This window comes from Cheilinus undulatus, linkage group 20 (assembly GCF_018320785.1).
Source record: "Cheilinus undulatus linkage group 20, ASM1832078v1, whole genome shotgun sequence".
NCBI classification, from domain to species: domain Eukaryota; kingdom Metazoa; phylum Chordata; class Actinopteri; order Labriformes; family Labridae; genus Cheilinus; species Cheilinus undulatus.
The window spans coordinates 36,740,985-36,755,290 of NC_054884.1; the positions used below are offsets into that span (position 1 = coordinate 36,740,985).

At 38.3% G+C, this 14,306-nt stretch overlaps 1 protein-coding gene across 2 annotated transcripts in view; it reads left to right on the forward strand.

Moving 5' to 3' along the window:
- The window catches only part of zgc:114120 (uncharacterized protein LOC619267 homolog), a 226,403-nt gene that overhangs the window by 12,427 nt on the left and 199,670 nt on the right, over nucleotides 1–14,306 (forward strand). For both annotated transcript variants that reach the window (XM_041816471.1, XM_041816472.1), the window contains exon 3: nucleotides 3,407–3,549. The gene's annotated coding sequence lies outside the window, so the exon portion shown is untranslated. The remainder of the gene's footprint in view (nucleotides 1–3,406; nucleotides 3,550–14,306) is intronic.

Genomic DNA, 14,306 nt, shown 5'->3' on the forward strand with positions numbered 1-14,306 from the left:
AAAAAAGAAAATAAAGCATGAATCGATTGTACTGACAAAATGAGGTTCCACTCGTTGGGACTCAGCGACTGATGATACGACTCATTGACGTTTAGCTGGCCTATTTTATTGACACCCAGAGGGGGGATGTGCATCTTACAGACAAAGCCTTACAACAAAAGGATGGTATTTAAAACTCTAAACACGCAAAATGAGGCACTTAGGAAACAGTATTTAAAAGCAGTATACATTAGATGCATGGCATTGGTTCTGCATGATTTCTACCAACAGTGTCTTTTCTTACTGCCGCTCTGTCTTTGCACTTTTTTTTTCCAGTAACATGAAAGATTTGTCTGTGATGGATTTCATACACAAACACAGATGTATCCCACTTCCCATGCAATGCACTATTTGTGTCACCAAGTCTATTTTGGATTTACTGACATTTTAAAAACTTATATTTGCATTTATTTCTACTCTGTACTTTAACCATTGCTAAACAGTTTTTCTGAGGATGGATAACATGTCATTTTATCTATCTTATCTCATCTTATCTCTCTCAAAAGTTGTTTCATCATCCTTCCTAGCTGATAGCAGCAGATCTCAGTGTCAGAACAGCACAGAAAGGATTGCTGTTGTTCCACCATTTCAATCTTCTTCTCATTGATTTGTAAGCGATAGAATTTTTCCATCTTTTAGCAACAAAAATGTACAATAATTCATGAGGGAAAGTGTGCATGGAAAGAAGGAGATTCTCAAATGATAGTTTATGGACAGTTAGGAGGCAGGAGGGTTTGTTTTGTATCTTAACTCCAGTAAAAATCCAGTAGGCATCTTCATACACACATTCTTTGTCTGCTTAGGGCCCTTTTGACTGTATTCACATGGGGGACATTTTTCTCTGATGTTATGTCTGGAGAAAGCCAAAGTCGTGTTAAAAAGTAAAACGGCTGTGCTGCATGTTTTAATTATACCACACCGATAAGCACCATTAAAAAAAAAATCATATTAGGGTTGCCATGAAACCAGAATTATAAATGTCAGTACCACACAAAAATTAAACAAAAAGGTATCAGTACCTTTTATGATACCACAGCAACAAAAAAGACAATTTTGACAAGCCAAAATTGCTAAAATGTATTTAATGCTTCCCTGTATGCAAACAAAATCCTGTCTTTCTGCAGTGTTTTGTGGAATTGTTTGGCTTGTTATTGTTTTTATTGTTCTTTAGAGCCTAGTATACTATGAAACCATAAGAAGAAATTATTTTCTGTGTTTTATTGTATAGCTGTCTTGTAATCTTAAATGCCCCTTTCACTTCAGTTGTTTTTTTGTCTTGTCTTGCATTTCTTTAAGTGTGTTGCTGCATTGCTTTCACTGCCTTTTGAGACCTGCCTGTCATATCTTCTATTACATTGTTCTGTGTGATGCACTGGGTCCTCTTGTCATCTATTTTTGTTTGGACTGACTTTTGATGTTATTCCCTGAGTTTCTGCCTTTGCTTTGCTTGTAGAATTTTATGAATTTTAGTTTTTAAAGATGTTGTATTGATCGTCATTATTAAGTAATGCCCCTGCTTCAGGCGTAATTCATGTTTCTATTCTATCATTTACACTGATATTTCTAGCCATATTTTTGTTTGCTAAGGTATTATCCTTCTGTTATTGTGTTCACTCATACATGTAGTGCCAGGGGAAATTGCTTCTAAAACATACAGGAAAAGTGAGTTGCACCTTAGTCAGACAGCTTTCTTAGGCTACAACAGAAAAAGTCACCTTCTGTATTTAAGAGTAGTTGGCTGTTTGGCCAGTAGCTGGCACTTGTGGAAAGCCCTGATGACATGAATTCACAATTATTAATTTATGTTAGCTTGAAACTGTCTGAATGTTTTCCTTCGCTGTTGTCTCACAATACTGATAAAGTTTGCTATTTTAAATTATTGTCTGATATCTTAATTTTACTGTTTCTACAGTTACTGGTCAATCAAAAACTAATGAAAAAGTCAGATTCCTTTCGGACAATTTAAACACAGTGACATGTAAGTAGTTTTCTTTGGGCGTCACACTTAAAGCTAACATTTGTGCTGTGAATATGACAAAGTTTTGGTTTATAATAACGCTTCTCTGCCATTGTAAGGGAACATAAGGGCTGAACATAAGGGCTGAAGGCCTTCTGTTCATCCTCTGTGTCGAGGATCCCTTTATTTAATCCTGTCTGTAATGTGACTCCACCATAATTCATTTTTGTGTGGTGTAACCTGAGAGGTGCTGTCCTGTTGTGACCTTATCCTGGCGAAGTTAACCAGCTTCCAGGTGTTTTATTTCCGGCCCTGACCCTCAGAGATTCTGCACACGTCTCTGCTGTCACCTTCCCTGAACTGCCGTCTCTCTTCCTGACATCTGGCGTGTTTCAGGGACACTACATCGGTCTTTTTGAAGTCCTCTACACCTGTCTTTTCCTCTCCGTCTGTGGGTAATTGCTGCTGCTCTGTGTGATGCATTCCCCGTTACTGTACGACGCTTAAACGTCGTCTGCTTCTCAATTCATTATTCAGCTCCCCTGGACAGAAGGAGCAGGGAAGCATCTGCTCCTGCTGTCACTGGTCAACCAGGAATCCATGAATGTGTAATTATCTTGTCATCTCTTTCTGTCTCCCTGTTCTTTCTCTGTGTTTATCCCCTCTGCCTTCATCTGTCAGTTTTCCTGCTTATTCTGCCACTCATTCAGCCTGTCAGCTTGTCTACCTGTCACCGCTGTGTCCCATCCTCCTCATGCAACCTGGACTGGGTTTTCAAAACAGCAGTTCTTTCTGTTTACTGCTCTTTTTTTCCTACATTTGAAGTAGGGATTCATGGTTTTGACCAAAATTATTTTTTGGTCAATATTAACATCACACATATTAGGTACACTTATTTATTGATTGCAGGTGCATTTTTTTCATTGATTATTTTAAACACATTTACAGTTTTGTCCTGCTGCTCACTTATTGCATCAAACTTTTTTGAAGGATTTCCTTCAAACTTTGTACCAGTGTCTGCTATGACTTATGCATGAATTGTGCAACTATAGATGACACCCCAGCCCTTTCTCATGACCCATGACTGTGCTTTTACTGTTTGGCAGTTTGATACTTTACAGAGGCATATAACAGTTAGGCTACAACATTGAGTTGAAAACTCATTTAAAATGTCAATACTTGTTGTCATCCATATTTCCTTGAATTTTGTATGGTCAAAATCATTATTTTGTTTAATATACAGTTAATTGTGCTGCCCTTATGTGAAGGGAATACAAATCACACTCAGGATGGTAGAACATGGAAAAACAGGTGATAAATGCAGAAAATGTTCATAAATTTCCCAGCCTAACTTTTTCTCTTCGCTTACTCTAACTTGTTAATTACATCTGCTCTTTTCTGTCTCTTTAGGGGGGATTTATCTCACCATGCTATGACTTGCTGTGTTAATTACCCCACCACCTACACAACAGTGCTGAGGATGTCGCCACACAGAAATGATGCTCAATGAGATTCCCGCAGAGAGAGACCAAGGCCAAGCATACATCATACTGGTATATTTTTCTATTACCCACCTGTGGCATAGTGTGAGTGTGAGTATGTGTATGTGTGTGTCCCTCAAGGGCAAAGAGAAGACACTCTGAGCATTATGGGTAGGTAGGGAGCATCAGCATGGCTCTCAAGGCCCAGTATGTGTTATCTTTAATTTATAGCTATGTTTTATTTACCATGCAGTCAATCCAGGTCACTGAGCAACAAACAATGCTGGTTATTGACTAGTGGACAACATCTCACCCTCTATAGTGCTGTATTAAAGAGTTGTCACAATACCAGAAATTTAGACCTCTATATAGTACTGATAAAAAGCAAACATCAGTAGTTATTTTGACAAACATTTCTATTTTCTTGTCGTCTACACTTGTCATAAAATCTGTTATATAAGATGCAACTTTCAGCTTAGAGGTTTGCTGCATCCTGTAAATCAGTGCAACCAGTACCAAGATGACATGCTAAGACATGTATTGCAGTAGAGCTCAACAGTGCCTGTCAACCATTTTGAAAGTTCTGGCTCAGAAAGTTTTTGTTTTTCAAATCCTCCGTTGAAATTTTGCGACACGCTTATATGAACGTGTTTAACCCAGGAACCAAGCTAACAGGCTACTTAAATACATGTGACTCTAAAACATTTGATTTAGAGAAAAAAATTCAGTCAGAAACAAAGATAAAGCCAGAGAAACTTGGTGCATATTTTTGTTTCGAGAGTGGAGGAACTATGTATCCCACTATCCACTGCAATTCCTTGAATTTAGAAATGTAAATTATAGCGTTTCAAAATTTCAAAACAAATGCTACATTTATCGTTATTGTAGTGTTCACATCGTAATCAATGATGTTCATATTTATTTCAATTTGCATAAAGAATGTTTGATAGTACAGCAGCATAAAATGTGTAGTGTTGAACAGTCAAAGTTTGTGATAGGTTTTTTTTTTTCTTAAACAGGGTTGCTATGATGCAAAATGATATCTTCTAGAGAGGCATAGAACATCATCTCACACTTATGGGGGTAGCTTGTGAGAAGTCTGCCTATGATTTTTCTGGCATTATGTCTGAATTTTAAATCTGCCTTGGAGGAATTAATGTAAATTCTACTTGCAGAACCACGCTGTTGAGCTCTACAGCTGCAAATGCTGCTATTACACCCTGCATGGGGACCCCCCCCCCCCCAAAAAAAGTGCTACCCTGCACTTATTAGTTCATTATTCTGCATTTAAAGGGAAAGGCAGTGAACTGTTAAGTGATGAACTCTGTAGAGTGCTGGTTCGATGAAAAATTGACTCCTCAGTTAAAGACAATGACCTGCAGAGGTGGGCAACTTGATGTGGGTGCTGTGGGTCCTTACTTCACAACTATCAGTGTTACTGTTGGCTGAGAGCTAAACTACCTATCTGTACCTGGCAAGAGTGCAAACTTGACATGCCAAACAGGCTGACAAGGCTGCACAGAAACTACACGTTGTGAACTGTATTGAACAATAGGATCCTCAGTTTTTAAGAAAAACAACTTTGAACGAATTTCAAACATGACAACATAATATTCAAAGATATTCAAACCCCCACCCCAGCCTGTGTGCCGTCCACCCCCCCACACACATCCTCATTCGTCTTTTATTTTTCATTGAGCTACTCTCAACAGGAGCTCAATATAAGGAAAATAACAGTCCTAAAAGAATTTAAATGAAAAACATTTTCCCGTGTTCAATACTACAAATTTCAGACAACAGGAGCGATTTTCAAAGCTTTGATTTAAACAGCAGTAATATGCTATTTAAGCATTTACTGACACCCTGATGGCATCACAAACAGCCTGGTTATTTTTATGGAGATCTTATTCTAGAAAAATAAGACTGTCAACATGGTTGGGATGGAGTGCAGCTCTCATTTTATGTACACTATTTCCCACAGATGAGAACACCCGCTGCCATTGGTTCCCAGTATGCACAAATGTTTATGAGCCAGCTTGGAGAGCAGCAGGCTTCAAGTGCACCCTATCTCTCCACCAAAGCAGCTGTTTGCTGTTGCTATAGAGAGGAGTCTCCTTCCTGCACATTTGCATCTCCTGAATCGCAGCCCCCTGTTCTTGTTTTACCATTAACAGTGTAGAATATCAATTATTTCCACACAGTGCTTCTAGAGTGTTTAAGTGTTGTTATTCTCCACTCGTTACTATGCTATCAACACTCTCCATCTTTGTTAAACCTACTGCATCAACTGTTTTTACTTACTGAGGTCAAGAGGGCACACAATGGTCAAGTTACACTGAGAGCGACCTCTGCTGGATCGTAAGGCAAACTACTTCAGGTGTCTTGTTATGCTGACAAACGATGTATTTTGCTTTTCCATGGCTCATTACAGTTCAAATATGAACTTTCACCCACAGATTCAACTGAATGTTCAAATTTCGAATTGTTCAGTGACAGCTCTTATGAAGAATATGGAAATCATCACACTGGAAGGCAGTTTAAAGCATTTTACGGTTTTGGGTCACCCTTCCCCAACTTTATACTCCAGATTTACCACAGAACATCAGTGTGGTGAGGACAGGACAGTGCATATCACAGAAAATTAGTGAGTGACAGTGGGTAATAACATGCAGGAATGGAGCCACAGGTTGGATTCAAACCCAGCTGTTTACAGGAGGTGCACAAAGTAGCCACATGGCCACTTGCACCCCTAGATATTTATTCAGAAGGTCTATAACATTGTGGAAATCAGCCATCAGTATCCCCAGAGTCTGAGACACAAAAAAATTGTGAATAAATCTTTCTTTTATACATTTTAAATAACTGTTATCAGTTCATTCATAGTTAAATATATTTTAAAAAAACAAAAACAATTTTAAATGGATTTTATAATAAATGCATCTTTAGGTCAGATACTCCCTGCACAGGAAGTGATGTTATTAAGTGTCATAGTGTTCATGACACACAGCTCCTCTGACCCTGAACAGACACACACAGATACACACATACACACACACTGTCTCATTAATTCATGGCCTTCAACTCAGGATTGAATTACAGCTGCCGCTGGTGCAGGATTTACCTTAACAATATCCTTTGTTGCGGGCACTCCCTCGTGCACACACACACTCTTAGCCTTAGATCAGCTGTGTCTGCAGTGTTTCATCACACATGCACACACAGCACAGCTCATAATACACTATCAGTGTTTGCTTTGCCACACTGCTTTTGCTGTTATTCATAATTCATCCCCTCCAATAATTTGTCTGCAGAAAGTGTCACAGAAACATCTGCAGTCACTTTTTTCTGCCTTTTCATCCTTCCATCAGTCACTTCCTCTACTCAGCTGCACTGGGAAAAGTGTCAGGCCTGTAGAGTGATACTGAATCACTGATATACGCCTCAGTGTATTCCCACAGACACACGTGAGCACAGGATTCAAATCCAATGCGTATAATTATGGCGCTAAGATCAAAGGCAGCAGTAATGGGGTGCAGGCCCTTTAAGAGTGGCAGAGTGGGGAGGGCTCTGCATCCATAAAACATGAGTTTACTCAGTGGCCGTGCTAAGACATGGTTAGGAGCGCCTCTGCACTCCAGCGTGCTCTCCTACACATCACAGACGGAGCGTCCACACACATGCTGCTGACACAGCTCCAACACAAGCAGAGACATGGATGAGCTGAAGAGAAAGGGATAAAACGGGATCAGGAGGAAACAGGAAGCAAAAACAAACAACAGTAGAAGAAGAGAGTGGATGTAGAAGAGGTTAAAAGCGTTAAGAAGATAAGAGAGAAAGTGACGGCGCTGGACAGAGGACAGTGAACAGGTGCATCGCGGCGGAGAATGGGCAATTCCTCCTTCCCAGGCATGTCCCCTCTCTCTCCGTCCGTTCTGTAGTTGCAGGTATTTCTAACTTGAGTGCCCTTCTCTGACGTGCTGGGGGTGCTGGGAAACTACTGCTGTTTACCTCCGCTTTCCCTCACTGCTTCTTCAGTGTGATGCTGTCTGTTTGCCGCACTTCTGTCTGTTCTTCTTTGTGTCTTTACATGCATTTAATGTCACTTTGCAGAGTTAAAGTACATCTTTGGATCTCCTGTAGCATCCCTGCGGTAGATGAAAAATCTGGGACACTGAGTTAGAGCTTCTTCTAAGTTGTTTTTATCCTAGTTTGATTTGAGAAGTAAAGAGCCTTATTGAGTTAAGTGCATCCTGTTACAATAATCAGTTTGTTTGAAATGCATTTCAGTGCGGACATTGACAGGACATAGAGTCTGAGAGCGCTGAGTGTCTGCTGGTGTCGGTTGGCAGCAGCACTTGTTTACAGCCAGTGCAGATGGGAGACTTGATGTTCTGCGTCTCTGTGGTTGGCATCTGGGCAGCATGAAAGAGGGCTTTTGACGGATGTACAGAGGCTGCTGTTGGCCAGAGAGATGGAAAGATTCATACATACAATGCTGCTAGTTTGTTGGAGGATTTTCTGCATGTCAAAGTTGCGGTTTAAGAAATAGAAGCACTGTTGTCCTTTTAGTACTCATTTGAAGACGAACGGGCAGCTGTAACGGCAAAACTAATTTGCAATTAAAATATATTCAAGCAAAAACAGCCAGTGATTTTCTTTTTATCTCAAAGTGTAGTGGGTTGAACAATAAAGTCCATTCAAAATCTAATCCCTCTTTTATTTCAGTGAAAAAGCTGACCATTCATCTGTCATACCAGAGATCCTTAAAGAAGGCAAAAAGAAGCTGGTGTGACTAGGGCGGCAGGGCATAGGGAAGAAAATAACATTGCATTTATCATAAAAATACTCTGAGGGTGATGCCATCAAACATTAGAAGTTAATTTTTGGATTCTGATTTGTATTTCAATGAAAACATGTTTGATTATGTAAGAAGAAAAACATTTTCAGGCTAGAGCATCTCTGCAGCACTACAGCGCCTCATTAAAATGCTGTTTGTCACAGAATTTATCAATAAATTGCAGCCTCTGCGGATGCATATTGCACCGAGCCATATTGTGATTTTGATAATATTTTGATGAAATGTGCTTGCTGAGATATTATCATTTGATTTGCTGAAAGTCAGTAAGCAATCTGCTGTCATAACAGTCCCTGAAACTCCAGCAGGTGCACATGTAGCAGGAAGGTGGCCTCCTTGCCTTAAAATTAGGGTGTTCCTTCATGAAAAAAACTGTTGCAGTTACATAAAATAAAACATTTTAATTAAGAAACAGAAACAGAAACAAATCTTCAAATCAATGCTTTCCATAAGAATGCTGTGACTTTTTGAAGGTCGTCATCTAGATTCAGGACTGAGATGGAGACGTCTTTATTTGTCTCCAGGGAAATTTGTCTTGGACATAAAGGCTGCCATAAATACATTGCAGCAGCTACAGACAGACGGATAGAGTGCAAGCACAAACAAATTCAGACATCAGTGCACTAAAACACATGCAGCATAGCCCCTCATTTACACCCAGATTAAGGCCTGAGTTTAGGAGATTAACTGATAAAGGAATTAAACTGTTTTTAAACCTATTTAGAGCTAAGTCAGTAATAATCAAGCTACTGAACTGATCTCAGATGAGATTTACCAGGCTTTAAGAATGACTTAAGGACAAACACTAATGGGGGAAATTATTAATGACAGTTATTTGGGCCATCGTGAATCAAGACAACATAGTCAAGTAACTGATGTTTCTCATTTTATTACATCATATGAGAGTGTATGTTGTTGGAATATAGGGCTGGGAAATTATTCGCAAATTATATTAAATCGCAATATGGCCTGATGCAATTTACAAAGCACAAAAGTTGCAATATTTCTTTATCTTGAAATGTATTGAATAGCAGTTTAATTAATTCATTTTTACAGCAGCAGAGATGTTATGCACATCATGCAATAAGTGAAGTGTCAATTTAAAAAAAATAGTTTGCAAAATCCTCCTTCTCATGTTTTATGTATGTTTTTTAGTCAAAATGAGTGGCATAAAAATGATAATCCACTTTAATAAAGAATTGGTGTCAAATTTGCAATATGGGCACAAATAACTAGTTCATTCTATCTAATATTGATGAAGCTCAGCATTAGTTCATACCCCCAGCTGCTCAGCTTATAGCCAACTTCACCTCCTCCACCCCAGCCACCTCCTTTATAGCTTAAAGCTTGTTGCTCCTTCATATTTAGATTCTTGCTATGCATGAAGTGCTTCTGAAATAATTTCATTGTTTTCTAGTGATGCACGTTAAGTATTTTTTTGAACTGATACAGGTAACCGATAATTTCCTACTCCAGATGGCTGATTACCATTAAGAGCTGATAATATTTTTTCAATTTTTGGTTTAACAAAAGAAATGTATTTGATGTATTTATGCACATCTGGGGGTAAGAAGGGGTTAATATGTAGTGAGCATAGATATTTATAACTAATTCTAATATCACTTGTGTTTCTCAAAAAACAAAGAACTATTCTGACTTTATAACTGTTATTTTAGTTAACTTGTTTGAGTTAAACATTTGTGTACCAAGTACAACATACACTAACGACTGACATAGGTTTTACCTTTTGTGATATCCTCCCCGTATATACTGAATAACTCCACCATGTTGTTAGCATCTTAGCACTAAAGCTGCTTCCTCTTCTTCTCTGGTGCTTAACAGCAGATCATGTACTGCAGCGCCATCTACTGTTTTGGAATGTATAGTCTCGGGAGGAAGAAAACAAATGCCTTTATTATCGGTGGATTTTATCGGTTAATATTTTGTTGTTGGGATAAAAATAATATGTAAAATATATGCAATATTGGCCGATAATTATCGTGCATCCCTATTGTTTTCAATACACATTGTCATTTATGTATCCATCTATATGGGGATTTCAGAATTTGTACTAGCTGGTACTGATGGTGAGACTGATGTATACACCCCTTTTTTCAATTGTAAAGTGGTGTTTTTAAGTATTTCTAATGAGTTTATAACCTAATGTTATCTCCTATCTACGCAGCTTGAACAGCAGGAAAGATCACTGCGACAATTCTGACAAAGTGCTTAAAATGACACAAAAACAAACTTTAAACAAACTGTAGTTCATACCTAAAACTTCCGTCCATTGATTCTGCTTTAAACTGTGTAAACTTAGTGGTCCATTGTGCCGATATATTAGCTGCTGGAATTGTCAAAAATGTGTCTGCTATTACCAGTAATTAACCTTTTAAGCTGTTATCTGCTGATATTGAAATTATGCTGATAATATCATGCATCCTGAATCAGCCAGAAATGTTATAAAAAGTTTTTTAGGCAAGAGCCAACAAAGCTTTTCATATTCAGTAATCTGCTAATTATTTTCACCCTCATTTGATAAATTGCTCATGGGGCTGCATTCTAAATTGCAACTCTATCATTATAATGAAATAGTTTGGAAGAAACACATTACAGAAGTCTGACTTTATTGTAATGATGCCAATTATTTTCAATCAGCATGTGTACAGTTTACCTCTTGAATGGAGAACTTAGTGTAACTAACCTGCCAGATATCCATGCCATAAGATATATTTCCCGTCCATCTGGGCAATAGTCCATACATGTTGTTTTGAGAAGGGAGGAATCTAAAAAATGTGTGTCACATTCAACATGACGCTCAACAGAGCATCAGAATATTGGACATAGTAGACATGCACCAATGCCGAGCTCCATAGACAGCTGTTGTTATTTAAAAAACAAAATTCTTTACCATCATTTGAACTAGTTAGTAAACTCTTGCCAGGGTTGGTCAGGAAGAACAAAACCATCGTTCCTGCCAAGATTACTCTCTGTGTGTTTTTTGCTCTTCTTTTAGTTAACGACTGTTGTCCAGATTTGATTAAATGCCACTATAGCTGCATCCAGACTGATCTCTTCACCTGTCGCCGTTGTTTACAGACTAGCGGTTGCTTAAAGCACACCTGTTGCTACTGCCTCTTTATTCTTCAGTGACTTGATTGGTGTGGCCGGTCTCTCACTAATTCAAGTGTATCAGCTTAAAGCTTTGCAAGATGGACCATAGCATGGACATGTATTCTTGCACAACCATTGTCTTTGCAAGTATGAGGATGACCCAGATTAACTTTAAGTTTATAGTGTTTTTTTATTCAGGGGGAATATTTTGCAATCAGCTGGAGCTAATGGATTCTTTATTATTGTATATTTATAGCGTTTCATACTCACATCATAATGTTGAACAGTATTACAGTTTATCACCTTTTTGACATATTTTGCAGTCCAACGGTAAAATAACCCCGTGTATAAATAATTGCATTTGGATGTATGATATTGTAAGTTACCTTGCCCATATTTAAGCCTACACAGACTCTTTCCATTTCTTTAGGATAACATCAATTTTTCATATCACAACATGTGAGTCACAGAGAGAGCTATTGCCAAGATTGCTATGTGTATCCTTTCAACAGTACAGGACTCAAAGATTCTTCATTTCCTGCCACTAATATTATGAAAATTTAACTCAGGTTAAATTTGAAGACTAAAATAGTTATTCATATTCTAAAATTGGCTTATGAAAATATTTTTGCATCTCTGCACCCATTGAAACCGCCACTTCTTTGTACCAAAATCAGTTGCATCAATTAATGATGATAAAAGCTGGGATTTATAAATCACCTTTAAAAGGAAGGCAGCATGATTTACGTGAAGGCAGAACGTATAATGCACACACAAAAGACAAAACCAAATAAATTAATAAGTTGACAAAATGGTGATAAAGGGATGTTAAGCAGCGCTAACGGAATTGAACAGAGCATAGATATGATCTATGATCAATTACTTAGTTTTGATTTCTCAAAAACATTCCATCAAACCACAAATTTTCTCTTTAAAACACATTTTAAAAGTTGCATACATTGCACAACAGGGAGCAAAGTTTTAAAATATTTTTAACATTTATGTCCCTGATTAATTTTAACAACACTGCATTGGTATAAAAATGTTCATGCACACCAACACAGGTAGAATACAAGCAGGATAAGCAGGAGATATGACTTTATCACCAGCCATCTTTGGTTTGATCAGTAAATAGAGTATACCTTGGGAATAGTGTTACGGATCCTTTTCATCATGCAGAGACTGGAATATATTTTTGTTTCCAGATGGTGGGTTCTCACAATCTTTGAGGGTTGTGGAAATACCTTCAGAGCGATGTGCTGATAATTAAAACAACCTCCTTGGTTTTATCTCTCAGAAGAAAAGACTCTTTATCTCTGCGTATGATACATAAGAGGCACTAACTGGTGCTGCTGCAGACTTTAGTGCCCGTAGGCTGGCAGAGAGCAAAATGGAGGTCTTCTTTATCTTTAATCAGTATTGATTTACATGATACCCTCCTCTCTCCAGCCTCCAACACTCTCACACTGCACAAATCTGTGTCAGAGCAGGAAAAGACTTGACGTTGTTGAACATTTCGGGAGATAGGGTTGTAAAAATACCAGCTATCTCTAAATTCATTCCGTTCGATATGAGGCCTGTCACATTCTCTGTGCTGTCTCACTCAGAAATCGCTCAGAGGATTAAACCTGAATAGAGACTATAGAGTCGCCCTTGAACATCTCAAACTTATCTTTTTGTGCCGCATGACTGTGTGAGTCATGTCACCTCACTGACATGCCAGAGCCCTCCCCAACGCCCCAGGAGGCTTTTGGCGAGGCGGATGGAGGTGGTGGGGAGCAGATCAAGCATGCTGGAATCACGAGTGACTGGGGAGCAAAAGAGAAGGAGAAGAGACAGAGTGGAGGATCTGTCGGGAAGCAGAGGTGCTGCAGTTTTCCCACGTCAGCCTGATCAAACTTGTTGACATGAGGGAAGAGATGGAAGATAGACAGAGATAGAGGAGGAGCAGAGAGAGGGAGCTGCAGTGTTCGATGCTGAAATCACTTCACTGATTGATGCGTGTCTGCAAAGCACCAGGTGAAGGTTAGCCCATGTAAATATTGACTCAGGGACATCTTCTCTCTCAGGAGCTATGTTTCCTTCTGACATTTAGAAACTTTCATCCTGTGACTTTTTTTCAAAGACAGAAACAACATCTGTGAGAAATTAATTTCGACTTTCATTTTTTACCACCAGATTTTTTATTCAGCATAAATCCTCAAATAATAACCAGCAGCCTGTTGCACCAGCTATGTGTAAGGTTTGTCTGAAGTTGAAGCGTTAAGTCCACACTAAACCCTACGTTAAATTGTGGCATTGTTGGGCTACACCACTGTTAGAGCTTCACATCTAAAATATTGTTGAAGATATGACATTTTCACTTGATTCATCCAATCTGTGGAGAATTTTCTGACCCGGTTTCTGTTACAGCTCTGCCTCTAGTGTCTAACTGTCTCTAAACAGGCTAATGCCTGTAAATAACTTCTGATAACTGTTGTAAATCCTCAAACCGCTCCAAATGCTTAATATGTTTTTTGCCTACATGATTAAAAGTCTGCATCCTTATTAGGGCTGGGAAATTAATCGCAAATTAGATAAAATCGGGAGTTGCAATATTTCACTAACTTGAAATGTATCAAAATACCAGTTTAATAATTTCTTGTTTTTTTGCAGAGTTTATGCACATTATGCAAACATTCAAATGTCCATTTTTTTTTTGAAAGATATTCAGAAATCCTCATTTTCTTTTTTTATGCATGTTTTTTTAATCAAAACAAGTAACATGAAAATGAAAATCCTCTTTAATAAAGCAACTGATAAAAAATTTGCAGTATAAGCAAAATAAGTGCAGTTAGATGTATCTTTTAAATGTTCTGCC